Source organism: Scyliorhinus canicula, chromosome 10 (genome assembly GCF_902713615.1).
Source record: "Scyliorhinus canicula chromosome 10, sScyCan1.1, whole genome shotgun sequence".
NCBI lineage: Eukaryota > Metazoa > Chordata > Chondrichthyes > Carcharhiniformes > Scyliorhinidae > Scyliorhinus > Scyliorhinus canicula.
This window is the reverse complement of record NC_052155.1, coordinates 109,942,978-109,961,738: the sequence shown is the minus strand read 5'-3', so window position 1 is coordinate 109,961,738 and position 18,761 is coordinate 109,942,978. Positions and strand designations below refer to the sequence as shown.

The 18,761-nt window shown below is 52.4% G+C and overlaps 1 protein-coding gene and 1 long non-coding RNA gene across 3 annotated transcripts in view; one reads left to right on the top strand and one right to left on the bottom strand.

Annotated features, from left to right (window-relative positions):
* c10h8orf34 (chromosome 10 C8orf34 homolog) overlaps positions 1 to 18,761 on the bottom strand; it is a 536,034-nt gene that overhangs the window by 381,818 nt on the left and 135,455 nt on the right. The gene's annotated exons all lie outside the window — the stretch shown is intronic.
* Positions 11,915 to 18,761, top strand: part of LOC119972599 — a 35,940-nt gene continuing 29,093 nt past the window's right edge. Inside the window, exon 1 of the long non-coding RNA XR_005462113.1 lies at positions 11,915 to 12,075. This is a non-coding gene — a long non-coding RNA (uncharacterized LOC119972599). The remainder of the gene's footprint in view (positions 12,076 to 18,761) is intronic.

Below are 18,761 nucleotides of genomic sequence, written 5' to 3'. Positions count from 1 at the left end.
TCGCGGCTAGGAAGGGTCCTAGCCTGGGGGGGGAGGGGGGTGGGGGGGGGGAGGGGGAGGGGGGAAGGGGGGGGCCACCGGGTTGCTGCTGAAAAGGCCAGGGAGGAGAAGTTGAGGACTGGAGGGGGGGGGGGGGGGGGCGCCATCGCCATGGGGAGCGGGTCAGAAAGGGAGGGCTGACTCGGGGCGAGCAGGTGACAGGATATGGCTAGTCGGCGGGGGAAAGGGGCGGGCTGCCCTTCGACCCGGCTGATCACTTGGAATGTGAGGGGGCTGAATGGGCCGGTCAAGAGAACGAGAGTAATCTCGCATTTGAAGGGGCTGAAGGCGGATGTAGCAATGCTACAAGAGACCCATTTGAAGGTGGCGGACCAGGTCCGCCTGAGAAGGGGGTGGGTGGGACAAGTGTTCCACTCAGGACTAGACGTAAAGAACCGAGGGGTGGCGATCCTGGTAGGGAAGAGGGTGTCGTTCGTGGCGGCGGAGGTGGTGGCGGATAAAGAGGGTAGATATGTCATGGTGAAGGGTAGGCTGCAGGGGGAGAAAGTGGTGATGGTTAACGTGTATGCCCCGAACTGGGACGACGCTGGCTTCATGAGGCGCCTACTGGGCCTCATTCCGGACCTGGGGGCCTGATCATGGGGGGGGATTTCAACACAGTGCTGGACCCCGTGTTGGACAGATCGAGTTCAAGGACGAGTAGGAGGCCGGCAGCGGCAGAAGTGTTAAAGGGGTTTATGGAGCAGATGGGAGGGGTGGACCCCTGGAGGTTTGGGAGGCCGAGGGCGAGGGAGTATTCCTTTTTCTCCCATGTCCACAGAGTCTATTCTAGAATTGACTTTTTTGTATTAAGCAGGGGACTGATCCCGAAAGTACGGGAAGTGGAGTACTCGGCCATAGCGGTCTCAGACCACGCGCCACACTGGGTAGATTTGGAAATGGGAGAGGTGCAAGACCAGCGTCCGCTGTGGCGTCTGGATGTGGGGTTGCTGGCGGATGAGGAGGTGTATAAGAGGGTCCGGCAGAGCATTGAGAGATATCCGGACATTAATGACACGGGGGAGGTGCAGGTGGGGATGGTATGGGAGGCCCTGAAGGCGGTGATCCGGGGGGAGCTGATCTCCATACGGGCACATAGGGAAAGGAGGGAGAGGGACAGGAGAGGGAGAGGCTGGTGGGGGAGCTTCTGGACGTGGATAGGAAATATGCGGAGGCACCAGAGGAGGGGCTGCTGGGGGAACGGCGTAGTTTGCAGGCTAAGTTTGACCTGTTGACCACCAGAAAGGCGGAGACACAGTGGAGAAGGGCGCAGGGCGCGATTTATGAGTATGGGGAGAAGGCGAGTAGGATGCTGGCGCATCAGCTCCGCAAGCGGGATGCGGCTAGAGAAATTGGGGGAGTGAGGGAGAGGGGTGGGAACATAGTGCAGAAGGGGCCAGAAGTAAATGGGGTTTCAGAGACTTCTATAAGGAGCTGTATCGGTCAGAGCCGTCGACGAGGGGAGGGGGGATGGAGGGCTTCTTGAACAAACTGAGGTTCCCCAAGGTCCAAGAGGAGCTGGTAGAGGGGCTGGGGGCGCAGATAGGGCTAGAGGAGCTAGTCAAGGGGATTGGGCATATGCAGTCGGGGAAGGCGCCGGGGCCAGACGGGTTCCCGGTGGAATTTTACAAAAAATATGCGGATCTGGTGGGCCCTGTGCTGGTGCGAGCCTTCAACGAGGCATGGGAGGGGGGGGCTCTGCCCCCGACAATGTCGCAGGCACTGATCTCTCTGATCTTGAAGCGGGATAAGGACCCCGTGCAGTGTGGGTCATATAGGCCTATCTCGCTCCTGAATGTGGACGCCAAGCTGCTGGCAAAGATCCTGGCTACCAGGATAGAGGATTGTGTGCCAGGGGTGATACACGAGGACCAGACGGGTTTTGTGAAAGGGCGGCAGCTTAATACGAACGTGCGGAGACTGCTAAACGTCATCATGATGCCGGCAGTGGAGGGGGAGGCGGAGATAGTGGTGGCATTGGACGCGGAGAAAGCATTTGATAGGGTGGAGTGGAAGTACCTGTGGGAGACGCTGGAGCGGTTTGGATTTGGGGAGGGATTTATTAAATGGGTGAAGCTGCTCTATTCGGCCCCGACGGCAAGTGTAGTGACGAATGGTAGGAGATCGGAGTATTTTGGGCTCCACCGGGGGACCAGACAGGGGTGCCCCTTGTCCCCCCTGCTCTTCGCACTGGCAATTGAACCGTTGGCGATGGCACTGAGGGGCTCAGGGGGGTGGAGAGGGCTGACAAGGGGCGGGGAGGAGCACCGGGTATCGCTATACGCGGACGACCTGCTGCTATACGTGGCAGACCCAGAAGGGGGAATGCCGGAGGTGATGGAACTGCTAGCAGAATTCGGGGACTTTTCGGGGTACAAGCTAAACTTGGGTAAGAGTGAGGTATTTGTGATACACCCAGGGGACCAGGAAGAGGGAATCGGGAGACTCCCGTTGAAGAGAGCAGGAAAGAGTTTTAGATATTTAGGGGTGCAGGTGGCAAGGAACTGGGGGACTCTCCACAAGTTGAACTTCTCTAGGCTAGTGGAACAGATGGAGGAGGAATTTAAAAGGTGGGACATGGTGCCACTGTCGCTGGCGGGCAGAGTGCAGTCCGTTAAAATGACGGTCCTCCCAAGGTTTTTGTTTTTATTTCAGTGCTTGCCCATCTTCCTCCCTAGGGCCTTCTTCAAAAAGGTGACGAGCAGCATCATGAGCTACGTGTGGGCGCATGGCACCCCAAGGGTGAGGAGGGTCTTCTTGGAGCGGAGTAGGGAGAGTGGAGGGCTGGCACTACCCAACCTTTCGGGGTATTACTGGGCGGCTAATGTGTCGATGGTGCGCAAGTGGATGATGGAAGGGGAGGGGGCAGCTTGGAAACGAATGAAGAGGGCGTCCTGTGGCAACATAAGCCTGGGGGCCCTAGTAACGGCGCCATGGCCGCTCCCTCCCACGAGGTACACCACGAGCCCGGTGGTGGCGGCCACCCTCAAGATCTGGGGGCAGTGGAGGCGACACAGGGGGGAAGTGGGAGGACTGATGGAGGCACCGTTAAGAGGGAACCATAGATTCATCCCGGGGAACATGGACGGGGGATTTCAGAGCTGGCACAGGGTGGGCATCAGGCAGCTGAAGGATCTGTTTGTAGATGGGAGGTTTGCGAGCCTGAGAGAGCTGGAGGAGAAATTCGGGCTCCCCCCGGGAAACGTGTTTCGACATTTGCAGGTGAAGGCATTTGCTAGCCGCCAGGTGGAAGGGTTCCCCTTGCTCCCCAGCAGGGGGGCGAGCGATAGGGTGCTCTCGGGGGTCTGGGTCGGAGGGGGGAGGATATCGGACATATACAAAGTAATGCAGGAGGCTGAGGAGGCATCAGTAGAGGAGCTGAAAGCCAAGTGGGAGGGGGAGCTGGGAGAGCAGATAGAGGATGGGACGTGGGCTGATGCCCTGGAGAGGGTTAATTCTTCCTCCTCGTGTGCGAGGCTTAGCCTCATTCAATTTAAGGTGCTACATAGAGCCCATATGACGGGGACAAGGATGAGTCGGTTCTTTGGGGGTGAGGACAGATGTGTCAGGTGTTCGGGAAGTCCAGCGAACCATGTCCATATGTTTTGGGCATGTCCGGCACTGGAGGAGTTCTGGAAGGGGGTGGCAAGGACGGTGTCGAGGGTGGTGGGATCCAGGGTCAAACCAGGATGGGGACTAGCGATCTTTGGGGTTGGGGTGGAGCCGGGGGTACAGGAGGCGAGAGAGGCCGGAATACTGGCCTTTGCGTCCCTAGTTGCGCGAAGAAGGATACTGATACAGTGGAAGGACGCGAGGCCTCCAAGCGTGGAAACTTGGATTAATGACATGGCAAGCTTTATCCAGTTGGAAAGGGTCAAATTCGCCCTGAGAGGGTCGGTACAAGGGTTCTTCAGGCGGTGGCAGCCTTTCCTCAACTTTTTGGCTCAAAGATAGGGTGCAGAGGTCGCAGCAGCAGCAACCCGGGGGGGGGGGGGGGGGGGGGGGGGGAGGGGGGGGGGGAGGGGGGGGGTGGCAACAACGGGTGTAGTGGGTTATTTAAGGTTGTAATGCGGACAAATTTGTTCGCAGTTCATGTTTGATGTTAATTGTTGCTTTGTTTGTTTTTTGGGGGGGGAGGGGGGGGAGGGACAGCGTGCGCGGGGGGTCGGGCGGGGGGGGGGATATCTGTTAAGAGGGAATATTGTGTAATAGTCTATGGTTAGGGGGGGTAAATATTTTCTTGTAAAAAATCTCTTCAATAAAAATGATTTAAAAAAAAAAAAGAATGGTGCCTCGATCACTCGCTACAACGGGGAGTTCCGGCGAGGGAAACTCCCCTTTGTAAAAAACAGGGCTATTTGCAATCTCGGCCGCGCTTTCCCCATTCAAAGTGAATTACGTTGAATAGTCATGTGTTTCTCGGCACTGCGAGTACTGGGAAACATGCGGCTAAGCATGCGTGCTCGGGTCTTTGTTCCGTTTTGGGAAGATCGCGGCCATTGAATTTTGACAAAGTTACAAAATTACAAAATAAAAGCGTTTGCATTTATAGTATCTCTCACAATTTTCGAACATTCCAAAGCATCTTGTAGTTAAATGAGGCACTTTTGAAGTGTACTGGCAGTTGTAATGTTGGGAAACTAATTTAGTCTATTTAAAACAGTGATAAATTTTGCGGTAAACAAAATATTTAGTTTTGTAAATAAGAAATTTCTTTAATGTCTCCATCTCTAAATAGCTTGTGCTGGCCTTCTTCGTCAATCTTTAACTATTTGGCTGGGCGCCCAGCAGTCTAACTGGGTCTTCTGTCAGATGAAACATTTACCTAGTCTGCTGATGCTGCACTAACGACACTTGTCAAGTAGAGTTTATGAAAAGAACATTCATCATTCTGTTCTCATCCATGACTGACTCTTTGAGAGAAGCAAATAAGTGTGCATGTAAACTATCACCCTCCGTAAAAATCTCCTATTAGAACATATGCCACAATCTATAATTTTCCTTTTTTGTTGAATGGATATTTTTAACGTTAAATTTCTACATTTAAAAACAAACTTACTTGAGACAGTGATAATAGGTCAGAGATATCTTTGTTGCTTCCAATCCTAATGCGATGATTGACTTGCCTAATAGGAATTGAGCTGCTTATAAGAATCATGGAATGAGAGATGCAGTGATACTGTTCCCCACAGCCACATTGCCAGCCATAGACAGATTCGCAAATGTATCCAATGAGGACGTTGACAGCTAACTCCCCGTCAGAAGTATGTGGGCATCTAGGACCAATTTTTGACCTTTAGGAATCAATTAGCATCGACAAAACATACGCTACAGTGCAAAGCTTCTCCCCCCGACTCCACAGTGACTTTAGCCAATGACAATAGCTTTAGCAAGCAAATATCCTGAATACTGCACTGTTCCATCCCAATATATGGCCTTTTTCCAATATAAGTAGCTTTCATGGTTTATAATTAGAGCACCGCTCACTCCCTTTTTCCCTTGGCAAACGCACAGAAATATATAATAATTATTCACGTGAGATAATGTAGAAATGAGAACGACTACTCATCATGTCTCACTATATCCAAAAAGCGGATTCTTTTGTCTGCTTTATTGACTATTTGTAAGTTAGCTGTGTAATTGTAAAGGTAAACACACCCCCCCCAAACCATTCTTAGTAATGTCACAAAGAAAACCCAAAACAATTGGCGCGATTCTCTGGAAAGATTTCTTAGTGTTGCAGTGAGCAGGAATTGCCGTGAGCTTCCCGGCTCTTAGATCAGCGAGGCCGGCAACACGATTCAATGTTAATTGGTCCACTTAACAAGATCTCATGGGCATCTCGCTACAAATGAAGGCTTGCCAGCTGATTTACCGGGACTGCGCTCGCCAGCCCCCCCGCTAACAAGGTCGAGCAGCACTTAAACTGCAGTTGCACAGCCAACCCCAGCCAGCTCGCAATAATGATGCCACAGAGACCAGTCTCAAGATTCGGGGCACTGACCTGGGAGGGCTGCAAGATGCTGTGGAGACCAGGAGGGATGTCCTGTTCCCCCGAGGGAGGTTCAGCCATTGGGCAGTCAGAGCTGCCTGGGGCGAGATGGCGGCGGCAGTGAGCTCGGGGAGTGACCAGGAGGACTGGTCTCCAGGAAGAGGGTCAATGACCTACCGCACGAGTGAGTAGTCACCAAGCACCCCGCCCCCTCCGCCCAAGACCTCTCCGCCCCCATGGGAGCATCCACCCCGCCAACTATCCATGCGACCCCCAACCCTCCCTCTACCCTCCACCCCCTTCAACCCCCCAACTCTTTCTCCACCCCAGCTCCCCCATCAACCTACAGGAAATAGCTGCTGTGGACTCTCCCCAGGAAGTGTGCACACACGCGCATGATCTTCATCTAGTGGTTGCACACGAGCTGTATGTTGAAGCCTTGGAATGATCCTGAGGCATAAAAGTTCAGGGCTGCGGTGACCTTGATTGCCACCGGGTGGGGGTGCCCTCCTCCTCTACGTGGTGCCAGGTCCATGAGGACATGGCACAGGTGCCACACTGTCTCATTACTGAGGCAGAGCTTCCTGCGGCATGCGCTGTCATCTCTTCAAACAACCAGCGATGCCTGTACATCTTGGGCCATCGCGGGACTCCCCCTCTGGGTCCGAGAGGGTGTTAGACTGACAAACAGCGGTGGCTCCCACCCCGGGACCATCCATTCCCCCATTAATCCCCCCCCCCCCCCCCCCCCACCCCAACCGGATGCCCTTTCCACGCACTCCGGCCACAGCAGGATCCCCCTTACTGGACTCCAGACCCTGTACCCCGGACACCCACTCGTAACGTCACCTGGACTGGGTGCTGGTTCCCTCCCTGTTGCACTCATCCACCCATTCCATGGGTGTTCGGGTGTTGGCTGTTGCATGTGTGGTATTGCCTCCTGCAGTGTTTAGGCATCAGGGTTTGATTGGGATGCAAGGGAAAGACTGCCACATGTGGGTTGATTCCCACCAACCCACGGGAATCCACTTGGGTTGTGTGAAGTGTTCACTTAACTACGATTGCCAATTCCCTATTAGCAATAGCCTTCAGCCAGAGGCCTCAGCAGTCAGTAGAGGTTATGGGTGGTCATGGGCGAGATGGGCAGGGAGAAAACGGGTAAACACAATCCAGGACTTGGCATGGTGGTGCCGCGCCTGGTTGCCCCCCAACCCCGGTTGTCCATCAGCACCTTCCCCCCTTCCCCCCACCCCAGTCAAACACTGGGATGGCAAGCCAGCACCCCCGGGGCCTTTGGCTGGGAGCAAAGATGGCTTCTCACCTCCTTGGCTCCCCACAGAGATCCCTGGGTCAGTGCAGAATGGCCTCCTGGGCCTCCCACTGGAACATGAGCACCTTGGTACTGCTCAACTGGCACCTTAGCATCGCTGCCCTGGCACTGCCAAGGTTCCCAAGCTGGCAGGTGCATTGCCCAGGGGCTAAGCTGGCAGTGCCAAGGTGCCCAATGAAGTCTCTGTCCTGTGTCATGCAACAGGATCCTGTCCACTGCAGCTACACCAAAAAATGTGTGTGCACCCAAAGAAGGAGGGTAAACTTACTCGTTCTCCCACACTGTCTCATACCCCTCCTTGACAGGACCGATCTTACGTTCGGTTTTCCTTAATGCCAATGTTCTGGGACTTCATGATGGTGAAGCTTCATCTTTACTACAGGACAGAGTTGTGTAGTCCCCATGTGGCGCTGATTTACCTGGAACCTCGTGATGTGCAAATGCCAACTGTTACTCTTCAGCCTCCCCACTAAGATTGGACTCTATTGTTATGGTGGACATGCCAAATCCACTGTCTACACTCCCCCCCCCCCCCCCCCCCCATCCAAGTCCATCACCTGCAAGGCACCCATGCGCCACATGGACCTCAACCCATCCCATCCGGAGGCTGTATGCACCAATACGCACAGTGCCCCCTCCTGTATTATGTCTTTCCTATCTACTGTTTGAAGATCCCCCAGTGACAATCACCATTTCCTCTGCAGCCCAGTACAGAGGACACCAAGCCCAGGGACATTGACTGCAAGACAGCCCTGCACACCAAGCAGTGCATTTGCCGGAGTACACCATGGCCGTGATTCTCGGAGGCTACTAGCCCCAACCAGGATTCACGATGGCCGTTGAAATAAAGAGGGCCAAATCAAGATTCACCCAAAGCGGGCGAGAACCTGATTACAGCTATCTTTTCACCATTTTTGTGAGGGCCACGAAGAATCCAGCACGAGTTTTCAGGATACAAAGAAATAACGTTTAATTACAATAACATACAGCAGCAGCAGCAGCAGCAGCAGCAGCAGCAGCAGCAGCAGCAGCAGCAGCAGCAGCAGCAGCAGCAGCAGCAGCAGCAGCAGCAGCAGCAGCAGCAGCAGCAGCAGCAGCAGCAGCAGCAGCAGCCCTTGCTGCTCACTCCTCTCTCTCTGCTGGTTCCAAACTGGCCAGCTCTATTTATGCAGGGAGTCTGCTAATGATTTCTCCGCCCCCCCCTCATTGGGGAAGCTCATACTCCCATAGGATTGTGGGATTGTCATTAGTCCCCAGCCAATGGTAAGCAGGCAGGTTATAACATCCATGTCAAGTTCTAGTTCAACATCTTCCCTCTGATGTGTTGGACCCCTTAGAAGTCGCTCCCAATATGCCAAGTTCAAAAATTGGTACAGTGAAGATAAAAGTCTTCTTTTTGATGTGTTAGAAACAGTGCTTCTTTCAGTCAATTTCATTCCCCTTTAAATTTTTCAAGCTTCTGGACATGACGAGAAGCAAGTTTCCAAGTTCTGTTGAATAGTGATTAGCGCTGCCAGGGCCAGCGGGAAATGCATCGGTTTTCCTGCTGGTAGTAGCATTTTGTTTTTTTTGGAGAATTACGGCCCATGTTTCCAATGATTGCTCCTGCTGTGAGTCCACTGCACTGTCTCCCATCTCTGACTTCTGACTGTGACGTTCACATAGCTCCTGGATTGGTGGCTCAGTGGCAGAATTTTTGCCTGCCACGTGGGAGGCCTGGGTTCAATTCCTGGCCACGGCATGTCTTTAATGGGAGCCGGTTTAGCTCAGTGAGCTAGACAGCTAGGTTTGTGATGCAGAACAAGACCAGCAGCGTGGGTTTAATTCCTGTACTGGCTGAGGTTATTCATGAAGGCTGATCTTCTTAACCTTGCCACTTACCTTAGGTGTGAAGATTCTCAGGTTAAAACATCACCAATCAGCTCGTCCCTCAAAGGGGACAGCAGCCTATGGTCATCTGGGACTATGGCAATTTTCCTTTCCATTACTGCCTGTCATCTGTAGGACTCGTTACCATTTTGCAGCCGGAATGTCTGTACTCTGTGGCTCCTGTCTGCCAGCCTCTGAACTGAAGCGGGAACCTTGACATAGTTCCCATTTCCGATGATGACCAAGGACAGCGGTGACCCTCCCAAACCACTGCAGCCTGGTCTACAGTACTGGTACAAACCATCCCAAATGTGCCACACTAACAAGCTGACACCCCACATTCTGAAGGCTACATGCATCCCCTTCCAGTAAATGATGTGGTCTCCCTTGTTTGTCAGTGCTTCATGTAGCCTTGTTGGTGTTCAGCTTCCCAGACTTCTGTCTTCCGTCTGCCTTTCACTGTCTGTCATCCTCATCTATCTCCTCGCACTTCTGCCTTCCATCGTGGCCTACTCACCCTTTGCCTGATGCCCTTGCACCGCCCTCATTCCACATTGCCCCTCGTGTTTTCCCTCCCCCTTCCCCACTTAAACAGCCCTACTTCTACATTGTTTCCCTGATCATCGTCAGCCCCTCCTCCCCTCACCAGTGCATGAATCCAACAGCACAGTGCTGTCCAGACAGAGAACAGTGAGTGGCACCAGGAACAGCAGGCTCCTGCACTCCCGAGACGTGGACACAGTACTGTTCAGAGTCAGTGAAATGTGAGGGTCCATGAGTCCAGTAGCACAATGCTGTTCATGAAGAGCTGCTTGGCATTTAGCTGGATGGCAGAAGCAGAGTGGCATTCAGCGTAACAGGAACGGTGCAGCACGATGACAGGTAGGCTATGAATGTTGCACTCGTCACAAATTCTCAAGTGAAGTGAAGTGAATTCTGCCTTGTGCACTCTTTGTCAAATGGGTTTGAGGCCAACATGATTTCCTGCTGCCGTGATGCCAGATTGGAGAGACTGATGAGATTTCAGCAATTAGCTGTTTTAACGAGATGCAAATAAATGCAAATTGCCTTCACGCCATCAGACAGCAGGAAAACCGATCTGCCATTAGCTTGCCATTGGGAGAATCTCAAACTCTTTTTACGCTGCTGAGAATCTGGGGCGGGATTCTCTGCCGGCGGGATGCTCCATTTTGCCAGCAGCTATCCTGATCTCTTGAGCCCCCGACGCAACCCCCGAAACCCCCAAGCCCCACTACTGATTCCACCTGGCACCCTGGCAGTGCCAACCTGGCACCCTGGCAGTGCCACCTGGGGCTCCAGAGATCAGGACGCCATTTAAAAATGGCACCTTGATCTCTGACTACATTGAGGGGTTCCGATGAGCGGGGCTCTTCAGTGCACAAAACGGGGCTGTGTGTGGCCTCGGCCGTGCATTCGGCACTGAAGCCCCCTATCCAGCGCGGGTGCCATTTAATAACGTTGTATTTTTCGGCACTGCAAGCACCAGGAAACATGTGGCTATAACGCGCTGGCAATGGGACTTTGTTCCCATTTGGTTAAATCCCACCCCACATCTTGGATATTGTGTATCCTTATTTGAAATTTGACAACATTATGTTAGAAGCAGTTCAGAAAAGTTCCCTCGATTCATTCAAACCTATGCTTTATTGTTTTGGCTATGTATCCCCGAATACTATATTGTTGAAATCGTTTAGGTAGATTTTTTTATGGCTTACAATAACAATGATTCTAGTTTTCTACGTATGTATCACATGCACAATTTTGCATATTTGGTAATAGTTGGTAAGAGGGGCTGGTTTAGCACACTGGGCTAAATCGCTGGATTTTAAAGCAGACCGAGGCAGGCCAGCAGCACGGTTCGATTCCCGTACCAGCCTCCCCGGACAGGCGCCGGAATGTGGTGACTAGGGGCTTTTCACAGTAACTTCATTGAAGCCTACTCACAATAAGCGATTTCATTTCATTGAAGTGAGGCTCAAGGCAATGGTTAGCTTGAAGTTTTTGAATAGTATATTTGACCATAGGGGTGTGTGGTGAATGTATTCACCAGAATAAGTTGCCTGTGGAGTAGTGTAATATGATCCCTTTTCCATGTAGTGTACTGGAACCCTAGTGGGCTCCGCCTCTGGCTCCACCCCCCCCCCCCCCCCCCCCCCCGGTATATAGACCGGCCGCCTGGGGGCGGTGCTCAGTTGTTACAGCGATCTCAGGCAGGCAAGTTCCTGTGTAATAAAGCCTATGTTCTCTTGCTCTCATCGTCTAGCAGCGGATTAATGGTACATCAGAGTAAAAACAAAATAGTTGAAGAACCACAAACATTGGGATTTAATTACTGCACTTGTGTCAACTATATTTTACTTGATACTGTGGTCATTTTAAAATCATACGGCAGTCAAACTTCACGAAGTCTGTTGTTCACAGCCCAGAACGAGCCAGACTTTCTGTCACCGTTTCTACTGTTGCCTTATATGGGAACAGGTCATGTGAAGCCCGCACCACCATAGATAGCACATCTCGGGCGGGCTCAGGTGGCCTGTCAAACAGTCATCAACTGGACCATTGGCTGCTGGGACCCCCTCCCGAGACCTCATTGGCCGGAAGCCAGAGAAGTTTCTGGAAAAGTGAGGGAGGGGGATAAAAGTAGGCACCTCGGAGCAGAAAAAGCAGCAGAAGGCAAGCAGAATACTCAAAGCAAGCACTCGATGTGGGAGGTGACCCTGTTCAGACCAGAAGGAGGCAAGCAAGCAAGAAACAGCCAGCGAGATAGCTTTGCAAAGAGGAACCAGAGGGATCGGATCTACAACATACCAAACCACCTTTGCTGGTAGAATAGTCTAATCCTGGGTGTTTCTTGTATGTATAGTGGGAAATTTGCAGGCTAACTATATTTAATAAAGTGTGTGGCATTATATCCGTGTCCGCGCTTTGTTCTACTCATCAATAAAGACATCTGGGTAAATTTAATTAAGGAGCTGGTTGAAGTATCCGAATTGGACAGATACAACACTGCAATGTTATACTGACCATTTATATCTATTCGAGCTTGCTCTATTTTGATTTCTTTATATCTTAAATTTGATGGCAATCTGTTGGAGGCAATGATGTGAATAAGTGCAATGAAGCCAAGGGTTACATCAGAGCTGATGGTACTACACTGTAATGATGTGGTAATGTTTATTACAGCAGCAAAAATGTAGAAATATATGTCGCACACTGCAAGTAAAACAATAATTTCCTTCTCTCTACGCTTCTACGAATCAGTAATCTGAAATGGGACTGGATTATACTCATTTAGTTCATAAAACTCACTGGATAGCTATGACACAAACAATGGAATAATGCTTTGTGAGGAAATTATAGGAACAATTGGCCTAGTTTGGCAAGGAGTTTCACAACGTCTGCAGTAGCGAGACCATGGCCCAAATTCAAGAGCATTTAATGCCAAAAATGAGCCCCCATGAGATTCTTGACATTACTGACTGTCTTGCCATCAGATTTCCCCAACTTGCTGCTCGCCGCTAAACACTCCGTCACCCTCCCAGTCAACAGCAAGCATGAGAGCGCACCGCCCTAACCCTCGCTTTGGGCATGCCAACCTCACAAGGCTTCTCGACACTGTGGATGAAAGGCGGGCACCCTGATCCCCAGAGGTGGTATAGGGACCAGCAGCAAAGTCAGCAATGCCTCCTGGGGGGTAGAGGCAGCAGCTGTCAGTGGGGGCATATGACAAGGAGGACCTCCGTCCAATGTCGGAAGAAGATCAACAACCTCCAACGAGCTGCAAGGCTAAGTTAGCAACTCTCTCCTGACATCTGTTCTGCCTGCCACCCCTCAAATTCCCAACCCCATTCCCCACAAATCACTGGCTGCTACCTCGCACCCAATCCGGTCTTTGTGCTTGCTCCTCAGAACCTTCTGGCACACATCCCCTTCATGTCCAGGTGTGGTGTCCACCCATGCCACCTGCTATAAACCCCCCTGACCCATCAAGCGTGTGACTCACAATGTCCTCTCCTTGTCCCCACAGGAGAAGGTAGTCTATAATAAACAAGAAAGGGCCAAGATGGGAGAAAGAACCCCAGAGATTCAAGTCCTCATCCCTTATGAGGAACAGGCCCTGGAATTCACGTGCCTACCTGAAGAAAGAGCAGTCACCATCAGTGAGGTTGGCCTGTGCCAGAGAGCTGAGTAGTCACTGCTCCTTCATCCAAATGACCTGTCTCAAGTTAGTTCATGTCAAACAAAATAATCCTTCCCTCTCATTGACCACATGTCCATTGTCTCGCAGGATCTCCATCTGATGAGGCCAAGCCATTCAGAGTCAAACTCCACCCTGCCACCCAAGAGAACACCTTAGAGGAGAGCTCCGAGGAGACTATTGGAAAGGTATCAACTATCACCCGCACCCCTTCCACCAGTGCAGAGACACACACCTTGGTGGGCAACATAAATGACAAGCTACTGGACACAATCTCATGAGCACCACACAGTTGTTGAAGCACATCAGGTTGATGCAGGAACATGGGAGGGAGACAGCAGTCGGAGGTCTGCTGGATCCCAGGACACAGCTGAGCCCCAGCCATCTGGCGCGCCTTTCGACAAGGTTCTTCCAGAGCTGATGCAGATAATAGGACTCAGCCATGAGATTCAGGTGAGGGTGTCAGCGACATTCCAGTAACGGCAAGGCCGATTGGAGGAGTCCCAAAGCCTGCAGGTGCAGGAGATAGCGGCAACAATGCATGGCACCGACACTAACACTGCAAGAGGCCGCAGCGGAAAAATGGAGCACGATGTCTGCGTCTTGGTGGTGGTGCCCAAGGCATGGCTCAGTCTGTGATGACCATGGCTGAGGGCTGTGACATCAGCTGCCCGGGCATCTTGTTGGTCTCTTCCAGGTCAAAGATGATATAGTCTGATGCCCGGGCATACAGAGAATCTGACACTTCCCTAATGCACGTGTGGGCTGAAGATTGGGATATATCACACAGGTCTCCTGGACGGACACGGTGGAATAGAGGTTGAGGGCTGCAGTGACTGTCACAACCATTGGGAGCAGGTGTCCTCTTCCTCCATGAGGTGCCATGTCCGTGAGGATGTGGCACAGGTGTTGCACTGTCTCTCTGCTGAGAGGGAGTCTTCTGTGGCATATGGTATCTGTCAGCTCATGGAATGACCAACGAGACCTGTACACCTTGTGCCATCGGTGACCCCGCTTACTGGCTCCATCCTCAGCCTGATAGGTAGTTGGGTCTTCAGGGTGTGCGGCAGCCCTCTGTAAATGGGATGCTGCCTCAAGCCATCTGCCATCCAGTGTTGTCGTTGCTGCCTTCTATGCCATCTGCCCACCTCGGCCGCCACAAGCACAGCGAGGACAGCATCAGTGGGATCCACATCAGATAACACAGTTTTATCTGGAAGGAATGAAGAAGCAGAGAGACCGACAATCTGTTAGGGCTTCTATCCTTGGACCCTCAAATCCCCCAAGTTTTCCTCACCCTTACCATGACTGTCCCACCTCTCCCAGAGTGCCATCCAGCGAGCCAGCTGAGCTGGCAAACATTGCTCTGCACACTCGCCACCAGCCAGAACAAGAGCTCCGAGACCCCAGACCTCTTCCGGGAACATTAAGGAGGCCGTGCTCAGCTGCCTTCCGCTCATCCAGACACTTACTGTTTGGCCGCAAGAGGATCCTCAGAGGTGAATCTTTAGTGTTTGGATTGTTGGCAGCTACCTCTGTGGTGTTGACACTCCTAGAGTACAGGTACACTATTCATGAAGACCCACCTTCTCAACCTTGCCCCTCTCCTGAGGTGTGGTGGTCTTCAGGTTAAACCACCGACTGTCAGCTCTCCCCCGCAAAGGGGAAAGCAGCCTATGGCCATCAGGGACTATGGCGACTTTACCTTTACACTATTCAGCATCAATGTTTGCTGGACATGCAGTGCATTAATCATCTTCTAAGACATGGCACCTGAACCTTCGAGGAGGCAATTGAGAGTTGGGAATATTTTGTTTATTAAACGTTCATCAGAAAAAAGATTTGAAAATCAACTACGTAACATTCTATGTGCGTGAAGATTGGGCTGGGGGGGAGGGGGAATGTTTATTTTACCATGTTGTTGTGTTACTGTTATAAAAACTTTCAAATATCTTAATAAAATATTATTATTAAACACATTCCACATCTATGACAGGGATATGAGTGGGATAGCTTCATCTTGGTTTCGGATAAAGCTCGGCACAACATCGAGGGCCGAAGGGCCTGTTCATTGCTGTACTGTTCTATATCTAAATTAAATGTGCAAAATTATAGGCTGAGATTTCCAGCCCTCACGCTGCCGTGGTGGGACCTACCTCGGCAGACCCGGTAAAAGAGCAGGGACAGGATTCTCCATCGGCTGATGCTGAAATCGAGAAATGCGATTGGGCGGAGAATAGGTTCCAACGCCAAAATCGCGACAGTCGCCAATTTGACGCCAAATCGCAATCCTCCGTCACCTCAATAGTGGCGTCAATGCGGACCGGAACGCATGTACAATAAACGCTGTTTGCATGTCATTTCCGGGCCTGACCGGTATTCTCCGGAGCCTCCGCGATTCTCCACTTCCGTTGGGCCAAGTTCCCGACCGGGCAGTTCACTTGTGCTTTTAAAAATCGCTAACTGGCGACGTGGTTGATGCACTATCAATTACGCAAAGACGAGAGTAGGATATAATCGAGGCTTTATTACACTGAGATGTGTGGCCTCCTACAGCAGCTGACGAAATGGATGCTGTACGGGGAGTACACATATTTATACTCCGCCTACTGGGCGGAGCCAGCTGGCAGGGACCTACCCCCGTACCTGTAGTACAGGGGCCTTACCGTAAAGCACTGATAACAACATCCTCTATATACAATATATACATATATACATGGTGGCCTTTTACCCCCTGCAGCCAAAAGATATTGGAATTCAACCAGCAATGGTAGCCTTCTGCTAGTTGCCGCAGCCCTGGGGGATGCCCTACGGCTGTAAGGGCTGGAGCTACTCGAGGAGGAGGAAGCTGCAGCATCGGAGCATGCGGCAGCGGAACGGGCTGCAGAGGGGCAGGTGGCAGTCGTCCAGGATGGAGAGCCAGTTGCCCAACAAGCTGAGGAGGAGGAGGAGCAAAGGAGGTGTGGTGAACGTATTGCATTAACTATTCACCATGTATGTAACTGTATCACGCTGTCGCCCATGAGGGCTCCACCTATGGACCATTGTAAGGTATTACCTGGAATGCATCATGTTGGTGCCTTTGTGGGTTCCGCCCCTGGCTCACCCCTTGAGGGGAGGTATAAAGACCAGTAGCCCTGTAGGCGGCTCTCAGTAGCAGAGCAGTCGCAGGCAGGCACTGTTCTAGTCGATTAAAGCCACAGTTTACTTCAACTCCTTGTTTCGCGTGAATTGATGGTCGCATCAATTTAATCGACTACAACACCACAATGGAATCGGCCCTCAAACCTGACCGACTGGAACTCGACTCACAAGCCACAGAGGTGAAAGGGATTTTTCACACTGGCTCCGCTGTTTTGAGGCCTACCTAGCAGCATCTGAGTTTAGGAGGAACTTCTTCACCCAAAGGGTTGTGAATCTATGGAATTCCTTGCCCAGTGAAGCAGTTGAGGCTCCTTCATTACATGTTTTTAAGGTAAAGATATAGTTTTTTGAAGAATAAAGGGATTAAGGGTTATGGTGTTCGGGCCGGAAAGTGGAGCTGAGTCCACAAAAGATCAGCCACGATCTAATTGAATGGCGGAGCAGGCTCGAGGGGCCAGATGGCCTACTCCTGCTCCTAGTTCTTATGTTCTTATGTTTATCCTCCTTGCCTTCCGTCTCCGACGATCAGAAGCTGAGCCTCCTCCATGCCCGGGTGAGCCATCGAATCTCTGTACAACTCGAGGAAGCCTCCAGTTACGCAGACGCCCTCGTGATGCTGAAGCGTCTATACGTAAGGCCAGTGAACGAGGTGTACGCGTGGCATCTCCTCAGTACTCGCCGCCAACACCCCGGGGAATCGCTGGAGGAGTACCTAGGCGACCTCAAAGTCCTTCGCGAAGTTGCAACTACCAGGCCGTTACGGCCACTCAACATATGGACCTTGCCGTCTGGGATGCCTACATGGCTGGAGTCAGGTCCAACTACGTGAGACAGCGGCTACTCGAGAAGGATGCCCTAGACCTGGAAGAGACGGTAAAGCTAGCCTCCTCCCTAGAAGTAGCATTCCAAAGCCTCAATGCGTTCCCGTCTGATAACGCGACCCCCCTCGTGGACCCCCGACCAAAGAGTACCCCAGGCCTGTGCCGAACGGCTGCCTGCCCAATACGGGGCGGATGCCATGCTATTTCTGCGGTCAGCATCAGCACCCCAGGCACCGCTGCCCGGCCCGGAACGCGAACTGCAGCAACTGGGAAAAAAGGAATTTCGCTCAGGTTTGCCTGGCCAGGTCCACATCCTCAAAATCGCATACCCGACCCTCAGACTCACAGGCCCGCAGATCCCGCAATATAGCAGCTTGTCTGCCGGCTCCACCGCCCCCCACCCCCGGACGCGTCATCGGCCTCGTGTTGTCCGTGAGGCCGCCATCTTTAAGCCCGCACAATGTGTGCGACTCACGGAGGCCGCCATCTTGGCATCCTTGCCCACGCGGCCCGCCAAGTGTGATTCATGGGGACCGCCATCTTGGACGCCATCTTCCTCGCCGCCCGACACGCGCAACTGATGGGACCACCCCAGCACCTCCGACCACGCCGGCTACCCGCAACTCAGCGCGGTCACCCTTGACCAGTAGCGACCCTAACATCTCCGGAGCTCCATGATGACCATCCGGGTAAATGGACACAAAACACCTTTCCAGTTCGACTCCTGGAGCACGGAGAGCTTCATTCATCCAGACATGGTAAGGGGCTGCTAGCTCCCAATCTTCCCGGCACATCAAACCATCTCCCTCGCTTCTGGGTCGCACTCGGTGCAGATCCGGGGGTGCACTACCGCAACCCTTGCAATACAGGGCGCCGAGTACGCCGATTTGAAGTTATATGTACTCCCCGACCTCTGCACTCTCTACTGTTGGGACTGGACTTCCAGTGTAACCTCAGGAGCCGAACCCTGAAGTTTGGCGGGCGCCTACCGCCACTCACCGTATGTAGCCTCGTGACACTAAAAGTCGACCCTTCCCCTCTCTTCGCAAATCTCACCGCCGACTGTAAGCCAGCTGCCACCAGAAGCAGGCGGTACAGCATCCAGCACAGGACTTTTATCAGGTCCGAGGTCCAGCTACTCTTGCGGGAAGGGATCATCGAGGCCAGCAATAGCCCCGGAGAGCTCAGGTGGTGGTCGTCAGGACCGGGGAAAAAATCCGGATGGTTGTAGACTACAGCCAAACCATAAACCGGTACACGCACCTTGATGCGTACCCCCTTCCCCGGATCACAGACATGGTTAACCAGATCGCGCACTACCGGGTGTTCTCCATGGCGGATCTGAAG